This window comes from Geospiza fortis, unplaced genomic scaffold (genome assembly GCF_000277835.1).
Source record: "Geospiza fortis unplaced genomic scaffold, GeoFor_1.0 scaffold106, whole genome shotgun sequence".
Classification (NCBI taxonomy): Eukaryota; Metazoa; Chordata; class Aves; order Passeriformes; family Thraupidae; genus Geospiza; species Geospiza fortis.
Genome location: NW_005054377.1, coordinates 2,288,706 through 2,304,867, shown reverse-complemented (window position 1 = coordinate 2,304,867; position 16,162 = coordinate 2,288,706).

Below are 16,162 nucleotides of genomic sequence, written 5' to 3'. Positions count from 1 at the left end.
ACGCCCAAAAAAAAAGAGCTGAGTTTCAGCAGCGCTTGGGTCCTCCTACTCCTAAATATCACTTCTTTGAAGGGGTTTTATGCATATTTTTCAGGGGTTTCATGGACATTTTCTTGCTTACAGGTTTCTGCAGGCAAGGGACTCGCTGGCGGTGCTCCCCTGCTTACACAGGAGGTTACACCCAGGAAAATAAATATATACTTATAATAAAACTGTGCTCTTTGCCCACAACAGGCCTCAGAAAGCCTGCAGGTAACCAGCCTGAGCTGAAGCACCTTTTTAATGAAAAATCTTATAAAAATAATTTTTTAAAAATGCACACACACAAAAATATCAAACCCCACAACCCTCTGTACTTCCTGCAGTCAACTCGGTGTTTTCCCATAGCAGAGGCAGGAGGTGTTTTTGAGGCCAGAAGTCACATGATTACACTTTTTTTTCTTCCAGCAGGATGTTTGTAAATCTGCTGACAGGCTGAAAACCACCCTGGCCAGGGCTGATGTGCTGCTCACACCCAGCTTTTGAGGGACAGGCATGGGACATCTCCCAGCCTCAGGTTACCAGACCACACTCTCCAGGCAACCCGAAACCAAATGAAAATAGATCCCAGCAGTTTCCCCTGAAAGAGGCAGAGTTTCAGCTCTGCTGCTTTGCATCTGCACCATGGACATGGCCCAGGGCCAGCAAACCCAGCAAAGCAAATAGCTGGGAGCCAGATGGCTCTTGAGACAAAAAAAAAACCCAAAAAAATTCTCTTGCCAAGTCTCTTGTGGGCATGGAGCCTCCCTATGGGTCATGAGAGAGGTGGGGGTGTCCAGCCTGGGGAAGAGAAGGCTCCAGAGAGATCTTAGAGCCCTTCCAAGTGCCTAAAGGGGCTCCAGGAGAGCTGAGAGGGATTTGGAATGAGGGATGGAGGGACAGGACAAAGGGAATGGTTTCCCACTGCCAGAGGGCAGGGATGGATGGGATATTGGGAAGGAATTGTTCTCTGTGAGGGAACAGGTTGCCCCAAAGATGGGGGATGCCCCATCCCAAAAAACATTCAGTGTCAGGTTGGACAGGGCTCTGAGCAACCTGACATACAGTTAAAATACATAGTTAAAGATGTCCCTGCCCATAGCAGAGACTGGAATTAAATGCCCTTTAAACACCCCTTCCACCCCAAACCCTTCTATTATTCTACAAGGTCTCCTGTGGCTGTGAAGTTTAGGGGGGTGGGAGCTGACACCCAAGATCAGGCGTCTAGAAAAGGAAGGGGAAATCTTCACCCCCGTGGGATTTCTTCCTCCCTAGCCCTCCTTCTTCCTGGTTTATCCTGTGTACAGCAGGGCTATAAATAGGGCACAGGCACGGGACTGGCAGGACGGATTCCCACCGGCCATGGGTCACATGCAGCACAAAAACAACAACCCCAGAGGCCCTACAGTGACAAAAAGCTGCTGCTTTCCTCCCTCACCCCCTGTCCCAGCTGCTCTGAGCAGCAAAACTTCCCCTGGCAGTGTTATCACGCTGTGCTTCCTTCCCCCAGCACCGCTATCTCCTCCTCACACTAAAACCTCAGGGCCGTTTAAAACCCCACAGCAGCAGCCCCAAAACCCAAAACTGCATCATAGCTGCTGCGCCCCAACATCTGCCCCCCAGTTCACGCACAGCAGAGCAGAGGAGCTTCCCCAGGAACCCCAGCACCCCCCAACATCTCCAGAGGTGCCTCAGCTTCAGGATAACCCTGGCTAAGGTTGGTCCTCACACAGCTCCCATCCCACCAGCCTGGAAACAGGAACAAGGCTGTTGGGCTTGTCAGCTTCACCCTGCAGGATTGCCCAGGTGGCAGGAGGATGTTTGGGGCTTGCAAAGAGCCCTCCACCTTGCCCTGGACAGAGAGCAGGGAATACTTTGAGCTCCCCAAAGCATCTGCTCGTGCCACTTCTTGAAGGATGAGCAAGAAACAAGCAAGAAATAAACACCCACCAGCACACCCAGCCCTGGGTGGGACAGGATACTCAGGATCCAGCCAGCTGGTCGCTCAGAAAGAGGAAATTTGGGGCAGTTGAGTGCAGCCCCTGTCTCAGCGAGGCCGAAGGCTCTGCAGGAGCTGCTCAGAGCAGCTGCAGCCTGCGAGGGAGGAGAGCAGCCCAAGGGCTGTGGCTGTGCTGGTGCTGCAGCATCCACCCACAGCCCTCTGAGCTGCCGCAGAGGAGGAGGAGACACCAGCCCAGAGCCATCTCCATCCCTCCTGCCCAGATCGGGCAGCTAGGGCAGCTCCCCTAAACTGATACATCATCATCATCATCATCATCACCATCATCATCATTATTATTATTGAAAATGTTAACAATTCCAATTGCAATAAACAGAAGTTTTTAAATCTTTTTGGTTTTGTAATGAAAGGATGAAGTTGTCATTATCTGCTATTATTATTATTGTCATCATATATGTTTTTAAATTCCTTTATTTTCTTAATGGTATCAACTGTTTTCTCCTGGACAGAGCTCTTTGATAATCAAATCCTGATATCCCAGCCTGTCAGAAGCCAGGACATCTCTCTGGCTGTCTTGGATGGCTCAAGCCCCTCCCCAGGGGGCTCAGAGACCTTGGCACAGACACCTGTGACTTTGATTTTGACCCATGGAGCAAATTACCAGCTTTATATAAAGAATTACAGGTCAAGAGAGTTAAATAGTAAGTAGAATAACAGTTAGTTTGTCATGGGGTGAAAAACAGATTTTTGGGGTTTTAGAATGGGGGCTCGGGGTCCCAAGATGGAGGAATCTGGGCGTGCCCTGTCCTCCTTCTTTCTTCTTCCTAGACTCCATGTTCTGGGTGATGCTGGCACTTTTGGATTGGTTTAAGGTACAAACTCACTGTCTAACATAGGTGATAGGTATTGGGAAGTTATTGTAAATAATGCACACATTTTTAATATAAAAAGATAACACAAGGGCAGGCAGTGTGCCCCAACCCAACCTGCCAGACAGACCTCAGCAAGCTAGAGAAAGAATGTTATAAATAAGAAATAATAAACAACCTTGAGAATGAGAACAGAAGAATCCTGACTCCTTCTTCAACAGCGGAGCTGGGAAAAAGAGACTTGTACATATTTCAGAGTCACTGTGACCAGCAGAGATCCTGATATCCCAGCCCTCAGCAGGATCCCACATCACCCTCCAGCAGCCAAGGCAGACACACATTCAGCGCCCACAGCAGCAAATCCCTTCACCTTCGAACCACAAAGCTCTCCTTCCCCAAAACAAAGCCCACGAGTCCCACTTAACTTTATTCAAGGAAAAAAAAGCACCAACCCAACCCCCAAACCGGCTGTTCCGAGCCCAGCTCACATGACTCAGCCCAGGCAGGTCAGACCACAGATAAGTCACAGCCCTGAAGCATCTCCCAGCTCCTGCAGCGTCTGGGCCAACCCCTGCAGGCACAGACTGAGGCCTCCACACCTTCTTTCTCCAAGGAGCCATCCACACTTTCTTTCTCCAAGGAGGCCTCCACACCTTCTCCAAGGAGGCCTCCACGCCTTCTTCAAGGTTCTGAGGAAGGTAAAAGCTGTCCCACTCCCCAGCCCTCCAGGGCCAGGGTGCTCAGCACAGCCCAAATCATGTGTCCTGCTCAGCACCAGCCCTCAGCCTGGGCCCAGCTTTGTCCTTTGTTCTCTTTGCCAGAGCTTGTGACTCCAAGCCACAACAAAGCCAGCTCAGAAAGGCTCAGCTCCAGCTCCAGATCCAGCTCAGCCTGCTGCGCCACCAGGTGAGCTCAGCAGCACCAATCCTGCACTGCATTACAGCTCTCTCTGCATTACCAGAGATGGAATTATATTTTAATCAAGAAAAAAAACCAAAAAACAAAAACAACACGAGGCTCTCCTCCCCACGCTTATTCCCTTCTAGCAAAGCCAGATCGCTAACACAGGTCAGGTAACAGAATCCTAGAGAGGTTTGGGTTGGAAGAGATCCTAAAGGTCATCTAATTTCAACCCAACTAGACCTGGCTGTTCTGTATCTGACAAAATAATTCCCTCCTGAGCCAAGCTGCAGCACTCACCTCTGCAGCTTCCAGGCACAGAAAGCACAAGATTCCTCCCAAATGAAGCTGCACTGATTTTTTTTTCCTGTTATTCTCACAAACCAATCCAAAAACCAGAGTCTTGCACAAGCCCCCGGACACCCCGTGCTACGAAGGACAGGACATTTCGAGGGAAATGCCAGAGGTAAGCCATCTTTGCTACATCACCGTGCCCTCAGAGCATCCCTGGGAGTGGGATACGGGGATGAGGGATTCATTCCAGGCCAGAGGGAGCCATGGCAGCTTCTCCAGCGCCATTCCCAAGCCACGGTCCCGGTCCGAACCCAGGCTGGGCTGTGCATCACGGGATGCTCCCAGCGTGCCAAACCGAGCTCGGCGTCAGCTGATGAGCAGGGCTGCGCTGTTTTTCCTGTCTCTCCCATAAAAACAAGGCTTCCTCTCTCCTCCCGTGACCTTCCTTGAAGGTTTTTATGCCTTCCGAGCGCTCTTTTTCCGTGCCACAAACTCCGCCGCAGCGCATCCCCCTCCTTCACCCCGCATTGCGCATCCCGGACAAAAATCCCCCAAAAACGCCGCTGGAAAAAGCGGGGGACGCTGCTGCTGCTGTCGCTGCGAGTGTTCCGTGGCCCTTACGGAGCCCTGTAAGGGGGTGCCCCATTTTCCGTGCCCCCTGCCCCTAAGCATCCCCACCCTTACCGCTCCTCGCCGCTCCGTGTGCGCGTCCCCGGCTCCCCCGGGACTCTCCGGCGCTCACGGCCCCCGCTCGGTGACCACCCTCCCTGCCTGCTTCCAGCCGTCCCTCCCTCCCTGCTTCCATCCATCCCTCCCTGCCTGCTTCCATCCCTCCCTGCTTCCATCCATTCTTCCCCGCTTCCATCCCTCTGTGCTTCCATCCATCCCTGCTTTCAGCCATCCCTCTCTCCCTCCCTGCTTCCATCCCTCCCTGCTTCCATCCATTCATCCCTGCCTGCTCCCATCCATCCCTCCCTGCTTCCATCCGTCCCTTCCTCCCTGCTTCCATTCATCCCTCCCTGCTTCCCTCCATCTCTCCCTGCTTCCATGCATCTCTCCCTGCTTCCATCCCTCCCTTCCTGCTCCCATCCATCCATCCCTCCCTCCCTGCTTCCAGCCATCCCTCCCTCCTTCCATCCATCCCTCCCTCCTTCCATCCCTCCCTGCTTCCGTCCCTCCCTGCGTCCATCCATCCCTCCCTGCTTCCATCCATCCCGCAGTGCTTCCATCCATCCCTCCTTCCCTGCTTCCAGCCATCCCTCCCTCCTTCCATCCATCCCTCCCTCCCTGCTTCCATCCATCCCTCCCTGCTTCCCTGCTTCCCTCCCTCCTTCCCTCCTTCCTCCTCTCCTTCCTCCCCTCCTTCCTCCTTCCTGCTTCCCTTCTGCCTCCATCCCTGCCCCTGCAGGTTTCCATCATCCTGCCTGCACCCCTGCTCTGCTTCCATCCCCCCTCCTCCATCCCACCTGGTTTTCATACCTCCACCCTGCCTGCATCCTTCCTCAATTCCTCCCCCAGCTTGCCTCTGGCCATCCTCGATCCCGCAGGTGTTCCTCCCTCTGCCATCCCATCCTGCATCCTTCCTCCCACCTTTCTCCCTTCCTGCCGTGCTCCATCCCGTTTTGTTTTCATCTTCCAATCTGCCTGCATTCCTCCTCAATCCCATCTTTATCCCTGCTTAATCCCATCCACATCCTTCCTGCTTCCTTCCTCTATCCTCTTTCTATCCCATCTAGTTTTCCTCCAGCAACCTGTCTGGATTTTTCCTGAATTCCACCTTTGCTATCCTGTCTCTATACCTTTTCCTTCCCATTTCTCTCCTCCAGCTGGCCTCTCTCCCATCTGGTTTTCCTTCTCCAACCTGCCTGTATCCTTCCTAAACCCTCCTGCATCCCACACCCATCCCTTTTCAACTCCACCTGCATCACACAGGTTGCCCAGAGAAGCTGTGGCTGCCCCTGGATCCCTGGAAGTGTCCAAGGCCAGGTTGGATGGGGCTTGGAGCAACCTGGGACAGTGGAATTGCCCCTGCCCATGGCAGGGGGTGGAATGGGATGAGCTTTAAGGTCCCTTCCCACCCAAACCATTCTGGGGTTCTGTGATCCTCCTGCTTCCCTCCTCCAGCCTGCCTCTATCCCATCTAATTTTCCTACTTCACCCACCTTGTACCCCACCACTATCCTGTCTCCATTCCATTTCTGTCCTGCCAGCATCCCTTGAAGTTTTCATCTGGAAATGCAGAAATATTTCACTGTGTTGCTGTGCTGACTGACTCTTTTCCCCTCATTTTGGCCAATTTTCAGGAGTATGAACAACAGAAAAATCATCTCAGGAACCAGTTTCAAGCCCTGTTCTAAACAACAATGACACTAAAACTTCTCTTTAATTATAAAAACCATTTTTAAAATTATTTTCTCACCCTTCTCTGTGAGGAAGAGGAGGCAAAACCTATACTCCCCACCATTCTCAGAAATGAAAAGACCATGTGGCCTGGAACCACAAATAATTAAACAGTGATCAAAAACCAGTGAGCATATTTCTATTTTCCCCCTGTTTCCATTTATATCAATCAACTTTTGGTCACACTCACATTTTAAAGACTGATTTTGGTTTAAGAAGATTTCCTAGTGAAGTGATGAGAAAAATCAGAATAACATTTAATACACTTGACTGCACAACCTAGTATTTAGGCAGTAAAACTGGAGATGTTTTTGATGTGTTTAGATGTTTTTATTCTTCAATGCTCTATGTGCAATGGCCCTTGGACCACTGCATGCCTTTGCATGTAATATTTAACCACCCCTTCACTATGTTTTTATTTGTGCTTTAGCAATTAAAATATTTTTTTTTAAAAATCACTTGTAAATTGCCTAACTTCCCTCTGACTCCACAGGATTTCTTCGCTCTCCTTGCGAAGGTTGATTTCAATTTTCCACGTTGTCTGTGAGGTTTTATTGGCATAAAACAGGAGAAATAACCTGGATTTCATCCTGCCCTTTGTACAATCTGGCTCCAAAAGCCTCAGTGCCTCCAGCCCTGTGGAGCTGCGGTCAGGACATCACTTAACACTGATTTATTCCGATAACTTGATCATTTCCCTCTGAACTCCCCCCACGTCCTTATTTCCAGCTAGGTTTTCACCCAGAGGTCACAGAAGAGCAATTTTAAACCTGTGCAGTCCCATAAAACACCTTTTATTTTGCCTTGCTTTGTGTCACCAGGGGTCCCATCCTTCAGGCCCTGCTGGTGTCCTCTGTGGGTTGTTCAGGAGGGAGCAGCCACCTGTTTCTCCTGCAAATATTTGGTGTCTTTTTCAAGAAACGAAAGTATGAACTAAAACTTTGCACAGGCTGCTGACTTTCTGCCCTCTTTGGGGAAGTGTCAAAGCTGCTGCCCCTGTTGCAGTTGGTTTGGACTGAGAACATGTCAGTTTTTGAGATAAGCTGATAATTTTTGAGATAAGTTGTTCATTTTTGAGATAAAATGCTCCAAGGGCTGGAGCCCCTCTGCTCTGGAGCCAGGCTGGGAGAGCAGGGGGTGCTCACCTGGAGAAGAGAAGGATCCAGGGAGAGCTCAGAGCCCCTTCCAGGGCCTAAGGGGGCTTCGGGAAAGCTGGAAAGGGACTGGGGACAAGGGATGGAGGGACAGGACAGGGGGCAATGGGTATGATGGGATATTGGGAAGGAATTGTTCCCTGTGAGGGTGGTGAGGTCCTGGCACAGGGTGCCCAGAGAAGTTGTTGCTTCCCTGGAAGTGTCCAAGGCCAGGTTGGATGAAACCTGGGATGGTGGAAGGTGTCCCTGCCCATGGCAGGGGGTGGAATGGGATGAACTTTTAAGGTCATTCCAACCCGAACCATTCTGTGGTTCAATGCTAAGTTGTTTTTATATATGATGCTGAGTGCAGCCAGGAAAGTTTCCCCATTTGAGACTTCTCAGAGAGTTCAAAAATTCCTTGTGTGCCCAAACCAGGCATGAAACAAACCCCCTTTTTTCTCCTTGTATTTTTTTAGCATATCAGAAAAAATGAATGGTGTTTGCTGAGGCTTTGGCCTTTGGAGCAAAATTCAACACTACAGGAACAAGATAAGGAAATGGGTCAGGAGGCTTTGGGCAAACCTCTCTTATCACTGGTTAAATCAGTGTTGATTGAATCATGGTGTGCCTGCTTCAGCACTGAACAGCAAATAGCTCTTAAGGAGGCCACTGCAGGGCCAACACCTACAGGTTTTAGAAGAAAAAAAACCAAGTTTTATGTAAATTCATCTCCTACCATAATTTTTTATGGTCCTAATTAATGCAGGTGTGGCTTTTTTCATCCTCATGGTTTAAAACCATCATTGCTTATAAAAAGGGTATGAAATGCAGGTTTATTTAATAACCAACTAGATCTGCTTTGCTTGGGGTAGTAGTGAATTGTGCTCCTCCCTGAACCCAAAGCCTGTTCAGCTGGGCTGCCAGATCTCCTTTAGGGAATATCCACCCTGATTTTTCCTGATTCATCCCTTTCAGATGCTTTTAAACACTATAATTTTACTGCTGAAGCAACATTACAATATTTTACTCTGAAGTTCTTTTATTCCTGGCTTTATGTCCCTCTTTGAGCATCATCCCTGGAAGTGTCCAAGGCCAGGTTGGACAGGGCTTGGAGCAACCTGGGATAGTGGGAGCTGTCCCTGCCCATGGAAGGGGGTGGAATGAAATGAGATTTAAAGTTCCTTCCAATCCAAGCATTTCTATGATTCTAAGATTTCTGTGACATGATTTTGCAGCTGACTCGCTCTCCTTGGCAGCAGCAGAGCATCTGTGAGGCCTTGATGGCAATAAAGATGGTTATTACATGGCTGCATCAGCTGCCAAGGTAAAATACTCACCCAGGGCAACTAAAACAGGATTTTGTAAAGCCTGAGAAATCCTTGCTGGGAGGGTTGGGCCCTGATGAAATCCTCACCTCTCCATGGCAGCTGGCACATCCTGAGCCCCAATCCTCACCCCCGAAGCATTCAGTGTCTGCCAGAGTCACTGCATCCTTCCTCAATTCTGCCTCCAGCCCACCTGTATCCCTCCTCCAGCCTGCCTCTGGCCTTCCTCGATCCCACAGGTGCTAAAGACTTACAAATTATCTGTAAAGCATGAAGAATTCACCAACTGAAGAGCAGCCTCCCAGATTTACACTGAAATTACCCCGAGGGGGGATGTGAGACCATCTCCAGGACCTGGAGCACGTGGCTTTAAAAACCTCCACTGGAACATGCCTTGGGTGGGTTGTTGGCCAATTCTGAGGGATTTGGGCTTGTCTGGTGGAAGTTTGTTGACCAGATTTTTTCTGTCCAGACAGAAAATGTGCTTTGCTGCTTCCTTGAGCAAGAGAGGCTGTCCTGGCTGGTGGGGGCTGTGTGCTCCTGGTGTGGATGGGAGATAATTTGAGATTATCAGGGGGGGTCTTGGTGTCCTACACCCCCTGAACACCCATCAGCATCACCTTAACTTTGTGCTGCTGATGCTGCTTAAGAGGCTGAAGGTTTCCTCTAGATCTGGAGGATCCTGCAAAATCCTCTCTGCTGCTTTCGGGAAATCCTTGCGAACAGGGAGCTCTGATTCCCCGAAAATTCGGCGCAAACAGGGAACTCCGGTTACACAACGCCGCGGGCACGGTGACTCAGCCGGGCTGGCTCACGAGGAGCCCTGTGACCACAGGGAGGGAACAGATGACATCAGCAAAAAGCTTCTTCCCACCCCGGCTGGGACGCATCGAGACCTCCAGGGCTGAGCTTGCTGGCCCTGGATGGATGTGGGGAGGCAAGGACAGGGATATTGTTAATTCCTGCAAAGTTTATGTCCCTTTTAATTGATCCTCAGCACCAGCATAAGGCAGAGTCCTTGTCTAGATTAAACATTAATAATGTTTACCCCAAGCAAAAAAAAAAATGATCTATTTTTATTGATAATCTCTCCTTGGTTCCCATGCTCCATCCTGTCTTCCTGAGGTATTTGCCCTCCTAATTCTTCAAGCAAACATCACCAGCTGTGCCCAAGGACTGCTCCCATCCTAAGGTGGAAAAGTTTTTCTTCATATGTGGCACGTCAGAGAGGCAGAGAACAAACTTGTCCTAAGTCTTGCTTGAGACAGAGCTTTGTAGACCTGTGTGAATGTCACTGCTCAGCATGGCCAGGCCTCTCGCCCCACTCTCCCAGCAATTTTTGGCTGCAGCACTCCTGGAGTCAAAGGTGGAACTTGATCAGATCTGAATTTTCCACCACTAATCCGACAGATTTTTGAATCTATGGGAACTTGTTCTGTGTTCTCTCTCTGCCCTGGCAAGGGATTGTGTTTTTCAGCTTTTGGGGCTGGGGCAGCTCCCCAGAGCTGTGTCCCCATCAATGTGGGGCTGGCTGGGGCAGCTGCTCCACGCCCAGATAGTCCAGGAGGTTCCTTTTGGAAACACCTTAACTCCAGGGCACTTCTGCCATGTGCTTTCCATACAAGGTGTCCTAGAATAATTTAGTTTGGAAAAGTTCTCTGAGATAATTGAATTCAACCATCCCCTGGCACTGCCAAGGCCAGCACTGACCCATGTCCCCAAGTGCCACATCCGCACGGCTTTTTAATCCATCCAGATGTGGGGACTCCACCACTGCCCCAGACAGGTGTCCCAGGGTTGGAGAACAGTTCTGATGAAGAAATTATTCCTAATATCCAATCTAAACCTCCCCAGGTACAACTTGATGTCATTTTCTGTTGTCCTGTCCCTGTTCCCTGGGAGCAGAGCCCGACCCCCCTGGCTGTCCCCTCCTGCCAGGGAGCTGTGCAGAGCCACAAGGTCCCCCCTGAGCCTCCTTTTCTCCAGGCTGAGCCCCTTTCCCAGCTCCCTCAGCCCCTCCTGGTGTTCCAGCCCCTTCCCCAGCTCCGTTCCCTTCCCTGGACACTCTCCCCTCAATGTCCTTCTTGTGAGGGTCCCAGAGCTGTCCCCAGGGCTGGAGGTGCCCCAGCAGTGCCAGCACAGGGGACAGCACTGCCCTGCTCCTGCTGCCACCCCAGAGCTGGGACAGCCCAGGTGCCTTTGGCCTCTTGCCCACCTGGGCACACCTGGCTCATGTCCAGCTGGGTCAGGCGTGTTCAGACACTTTGCAGCAGCCACTGTGATCTCTGTTCCCTTTGTGGTTCCCGCCTGACTTTGCTCTTGCTCCTGCCGTGCCCCAGCCTCCAGGGAATTCAGGAGTTCTGGGAAGTGCTCAGGACTCAGCTGCTCTGCCCGGTCACCTGATCCTGACCTCATCCTTCCCGTTCTTGCTGAGGTTGTGCTTTTGAGCCACTCAGCTGCAATCTGTGTCCATCCATCCTGGCTTGTGACGGAAAGTGGGACCTGACTTCCCCTCTGTGCCCCTCTGTGGGACCTGACTTCCCCTCTGTGCCCCTCTGGGTCACCCACTGCCCAGATGACAGATGTAGGATGGGAACATCTAAGGATGAGGACCTTACGCTTCAAAAAGAAACTCCCAGCTGGCTCCAGAGGAGAAAATCCACTGAAAAGAAGAAGTGAGAGAGAAGTGGGGACAGTGACATGTGAGAATTTGCACCCAAAGTACTTTTCTGTGTGTGTTGTACAGAGGGAAAGCAAAACCCCTGTTCTGTGACCTTTGCTCTTCTGCATGATCAGTGTGTCAGTCCCTTCCAACCACAGCAACTTTGCCATCCTGGCTTTACTGGGAAAGCTCTGGGCACAGCTTTTTGAGGAAGTGTTTCACAATTTGGCTTTTCTCTGCAAGCTCAGAGATTGGCCATGGCCCAGATCAGAGCCTGAACAAGGGGGATCTCCTGAGCTCTTGGCTCCTCCTACACTCACCTGAGTCTTTCTTCCCAACACAGATTTGGGAAGGTGTTTTCCCAACGTTTCTGGCCAAGGAATGGGGTTGTGTTTGCCCTTGTCTGTTCCAGGAGATCCCCAGGTTCTCATTTGTGTCTGTGACTTCATCTCTTGATGTCTCCTGCTCACAGCATGAAACACCCATTGGGTGGGGGGCTTTCCTTAGGCCCAAGCATTTGTTCTGTGGTGTTTTTGGATTGGAAAGGCGATACAGGGATGGAGGCTGTGTGTGGTACAGGCAGAATTTGCCTTTGGGGAGAGACCATTTTCTCTGCAGGGCGATTTTTGATTTCCTCTTGGCAGAAGGGAAACCGAGGCAGGAAGGCTCCATCCCACGGTGAGTTCAGCTGGAGAAACCCACAGTGGTGGCCCATGGAGAGCCTTGCTGCAATGATTTCAATTTCATTGTGCTGCTGGGCACCCTCTGACTGCCTGCAGAGCCGGAGGAGCGGCTGGCTCCTGGCAGGAAGGGAAACCTCCCAGGATTCTTCAGAAAAGGCTGGTTTTGGTGCTCCAGTGAAAGGTTATCTCAGCAGGCACCAGTGACGTAGGAGGGTCTGTCACATGCCACCAGCCACCAGGGACCCTTTTTCTCCTGGTAACCCTGTTTTTCCCTGTTCTCTGCTTTGTTTATACATGAGCCTCAGAGGGGAAATGGAAATAGGAGGAGAACTGGTGGGACTGGAAAATGGGGTCATTGCTAAGGAGCTGGGGCAGGAAGGGCAAAGTGCCAGGAGGGATTTCTGATGTCAGCAGCAAGGGACCTGTGAGATGGGTACCTGGACCTGCTTGGGATGTGGAAGAAACTGGAAGTACATTGGATTTAATTTTAATTTTAATTTTAATTTTAATTTTAATTTTAATTTTGATTAAATTAGGATGAAATTTTAATTAATTATTTTAAATTTTGATTTAATTTTTATTTTATTTTAGTTTTTAATTTTAATTTTAATTTTAATTAAATTAGAATGAAATTTTAATTAATTTTAATTTTAATTTTAATTCTAATTTTAATTCTAATTTTAATTTCATTTATTTAGGAAAAAAAATGCACGATAAGGGAGCCAGCAGAGAGTTTCCTGGGGCAGAAGTGACATTCCTGTAAGAAGAGACACGCTGTGCCATTCATCCCAGCAGGATGAACCTTGGAAATTCTGGGTTTGCTGGAGGAGGCCAGACCAGAGGGAAAACCTGTCTGGTTCAGGCTGCTCTGGTTTTTGATGCCATCTCGTGGTCCGGGAAGGTTTTACAGAGGGATGTGTGGAGCACATTTCCTTGGCTGAGCAGAAAACTGTGGACTTGGGCAGCTCCTGCTGTCACTTCCCTGGCAGAATCGTGAAATCTGCCCCTGGCCCTGTCACTTTGAACAGGTCTCATTCCTGGGGGGCGATTTCCGTCACCTTATCCCATGTCTGTTTGGGAATTGCCATCCTGAATACCTCAAGGCAGCTGGGTTGTCTCATCCCATCCCATTTTAAGCTCTCAGGGATGGAGCCCCTCAGCTCTGGAGCCAGGCTGGGAGAGCTGGGGGTGCTCACCTGGAGAGGAGAAGGATCCAGGGAGAGCTCAGAGCCCCTTCCAGAGCCTAAAGGGGCTCCAGGAGAGCTGGAGAGAGACTGGGGACAAGGGATGGAGGGACAGGACACAGGGAATGGCTGGGCCCTGCCAGAGGGCAGGGATGGATGGGATATTGGGAAGGAATTGTTCCCTGTGAGGGTGGCGAGGCCCTGGCACAGGGTGCACAGAGAAGCAGAGAAAGACTAAACACATTCAGAGCCCAAAATTCCAGGGGTGAGTGCTCCAGGAGTGAAGGAGCTGAGCACCACAAAACCTCCACATCCAAGAGGTTTGGTCCTGTGTTGCTGCAAGCCTGTTGATTGCCCAAGAGCAGCCCACGTGCTGTGGTGTGCAGCAGAAATCTCTGCACAGCTTGCTCAACATCTGCAGGGATTTGAGGCAGTGCCTTCAGGCTGGCACAGGCAAAGCTTCCAGCTACAAACAGATCTTCCCAGGGATGCAGAAAAATGAGGAGCAAATGCTGTCCTGTCTGACTGTGGAGGTTTGGGAGAGGTGTTGTGTGCTGTTCTATTCTGCTCTCACTGCTACAGGAGAGTGTGGGGGTGAAAAAGCTTTTTTAGGTACTCAAATGAGCCGATTTCACTGGTATCTGTAAGAATTCCCAGTTTAGGGTGACAATCGCCGTGGTTCAGAGAGACAGGGGGACAAAAAAATTGATTTGAACATCTCCTGGATAGAAAAAAAGTGGCAGCATCTCTCCCTGGAAATCTCTTTGGAGATGAGGATTGTGAAGGTTCAATAAGGCAGCAGGTCCCAAGGACAAGCACAAAGGTGCTAAAGATTTATAAATTATCTGTAAAACATGAAGAATTCACCAACTGAAGAGCAGCCTCCCAAATTTACACTGGAATTACCCTGAGGGGGGATGTGAGACCATATCAAAGCAGCCACATGGGGCTGGAGCTGGCTCCAGGTTTTCTCCCATGGCTGATCTCCAAGGTGGCTCCACCCCTGCTGCCTCCCCAAGCACTTTCCAACCAGCCAAATCCTTCAGATAAATATAGCAGGAGGAAGGCAGCAGGTTTGGCTGGGGACAGGCAGAGGGAACTGGCTCAGGGACAGCTTTGTGGTCATTGCAACAGTCACGTGTACGTGCTTAAACCAAGAGCTAAGCCCAAAGTTATGCTGCCCTGGGATTTTGGAGAGGTCTTGGGGTTTGGAGGGGAAGCTGGCAGCTGAGTGTTTTTCTCAGCTGATGGGGTAACAAGTCAGCTGGATTGGAATGGGCTTTTTTTAGTTTTGAGGTGACTTTTCTCTCCAGGGAACAGGGTGGCAGATGTCCCAACACACGGCCGTGGTCATGGCACAGTCACGGAACCATGAACCATTTGGATGAATTTAATGGAATGGAATGGAATGGAATAGAATAGAATAGAATAGAATAGAATAGAATAGAATAGAATAGAATAGAATAGAATAGAATAGAATGTCACTATCTCCAGCTATGCCTGTGCTGAAGGAGTGGCTGTGATCTTTGTTTCCCTCCTACCTCCCCATCATTCCTCAATATTCCTCTTCCAGGGTCTTTTATTTATCTGCCAAGGCATCACTTGGCTGCAGGAAATTCTTGGCATGGGGAAAGAGGTGGTGACTCCTGGCTGCAGCCTCCACTGTGCCAGTCACCTGCCTTGGGATGGACCTCAGGGTCTTAGGGCTGACAAAACACCACGAGGTCTTCCAAAGGGGCCTTGATACATTTTCCAAGTATCGGCAGCCACTCCAAGGACTTGTACCTGGCAAACTCTATTTGCTGGTTCTTGCAAGGGCCATGAGCTCCTGGGACTGCCTCACTAAGGGTGGATATCGCCCATGGAAGTCCCCACAACAGCAGGCAGATGTCCCATGGGATGGGCTGTGACACCAAGGGCCTCTTGTCCCATCTGAGGGGTAAAGGATAGCCCTGAGTCTGTCAGCACCAGGCAGAGCGAGGTCCTAACCCTGAACTGGTGCCCACCCAAGCCAACAAACACCACAAAAAGAGGGGATCCTCTCCTGGGAATTGCTGTGATTCTCCCAGCATTGTGTCCCCATGGCCTTGAGCATCTCCCTAGCCCCCGTGGTGCTGAGCCGCACGTTCCAAGGTGAGTGAGGCTGGACAAACAATTGCCCCCCAAAACGACACTGGCGCCTGCTGGGGAAGCCCAGACTGCTGTTTGTGCCAGAAGACACACAAACATCTCAGAAAACAGCCCTGACCTCCTCCTCCTTCCCCCTTTTTCTGCTTATCTCTGCATCCCTGGGGTAACCCAGAGCAGAGATATTCTGGGAGCCCAGCGCTGCCGTTTCCTCCCGGCGCCGTTTCCTTCGGCGCAGGGTCAGCGCCGCCACCCTCTCCTGACAGGACCCCACGGGATGCCCACGGTCCCCTGGGATGCTCAGGGCTATCTCTGGGAGGACATCAGCCAGGGGAGGAGGAAACCCTTCGACAGGAGATGATGGTCCAGGAGCCAGGCAGGCTGGAGGGTGCTGAGCAAGGAAGAAAAACAGGAAAGTGGCTGCAGATAAGGAAAAGGACCTGGAAGAGGAATATTGAGGAATAAATGGAGGGTAGAGAGGGGAATGAGGATCACAGCAGATGTCGTGCTGTGAGAGGAAGCTGCTGAAAGGAAAGCAGCCCAGAAATATCCTTCTCATTGTGCTGGGGAAAGGGTCTCAGCCTCACAGCACAGGGGTGCTCAG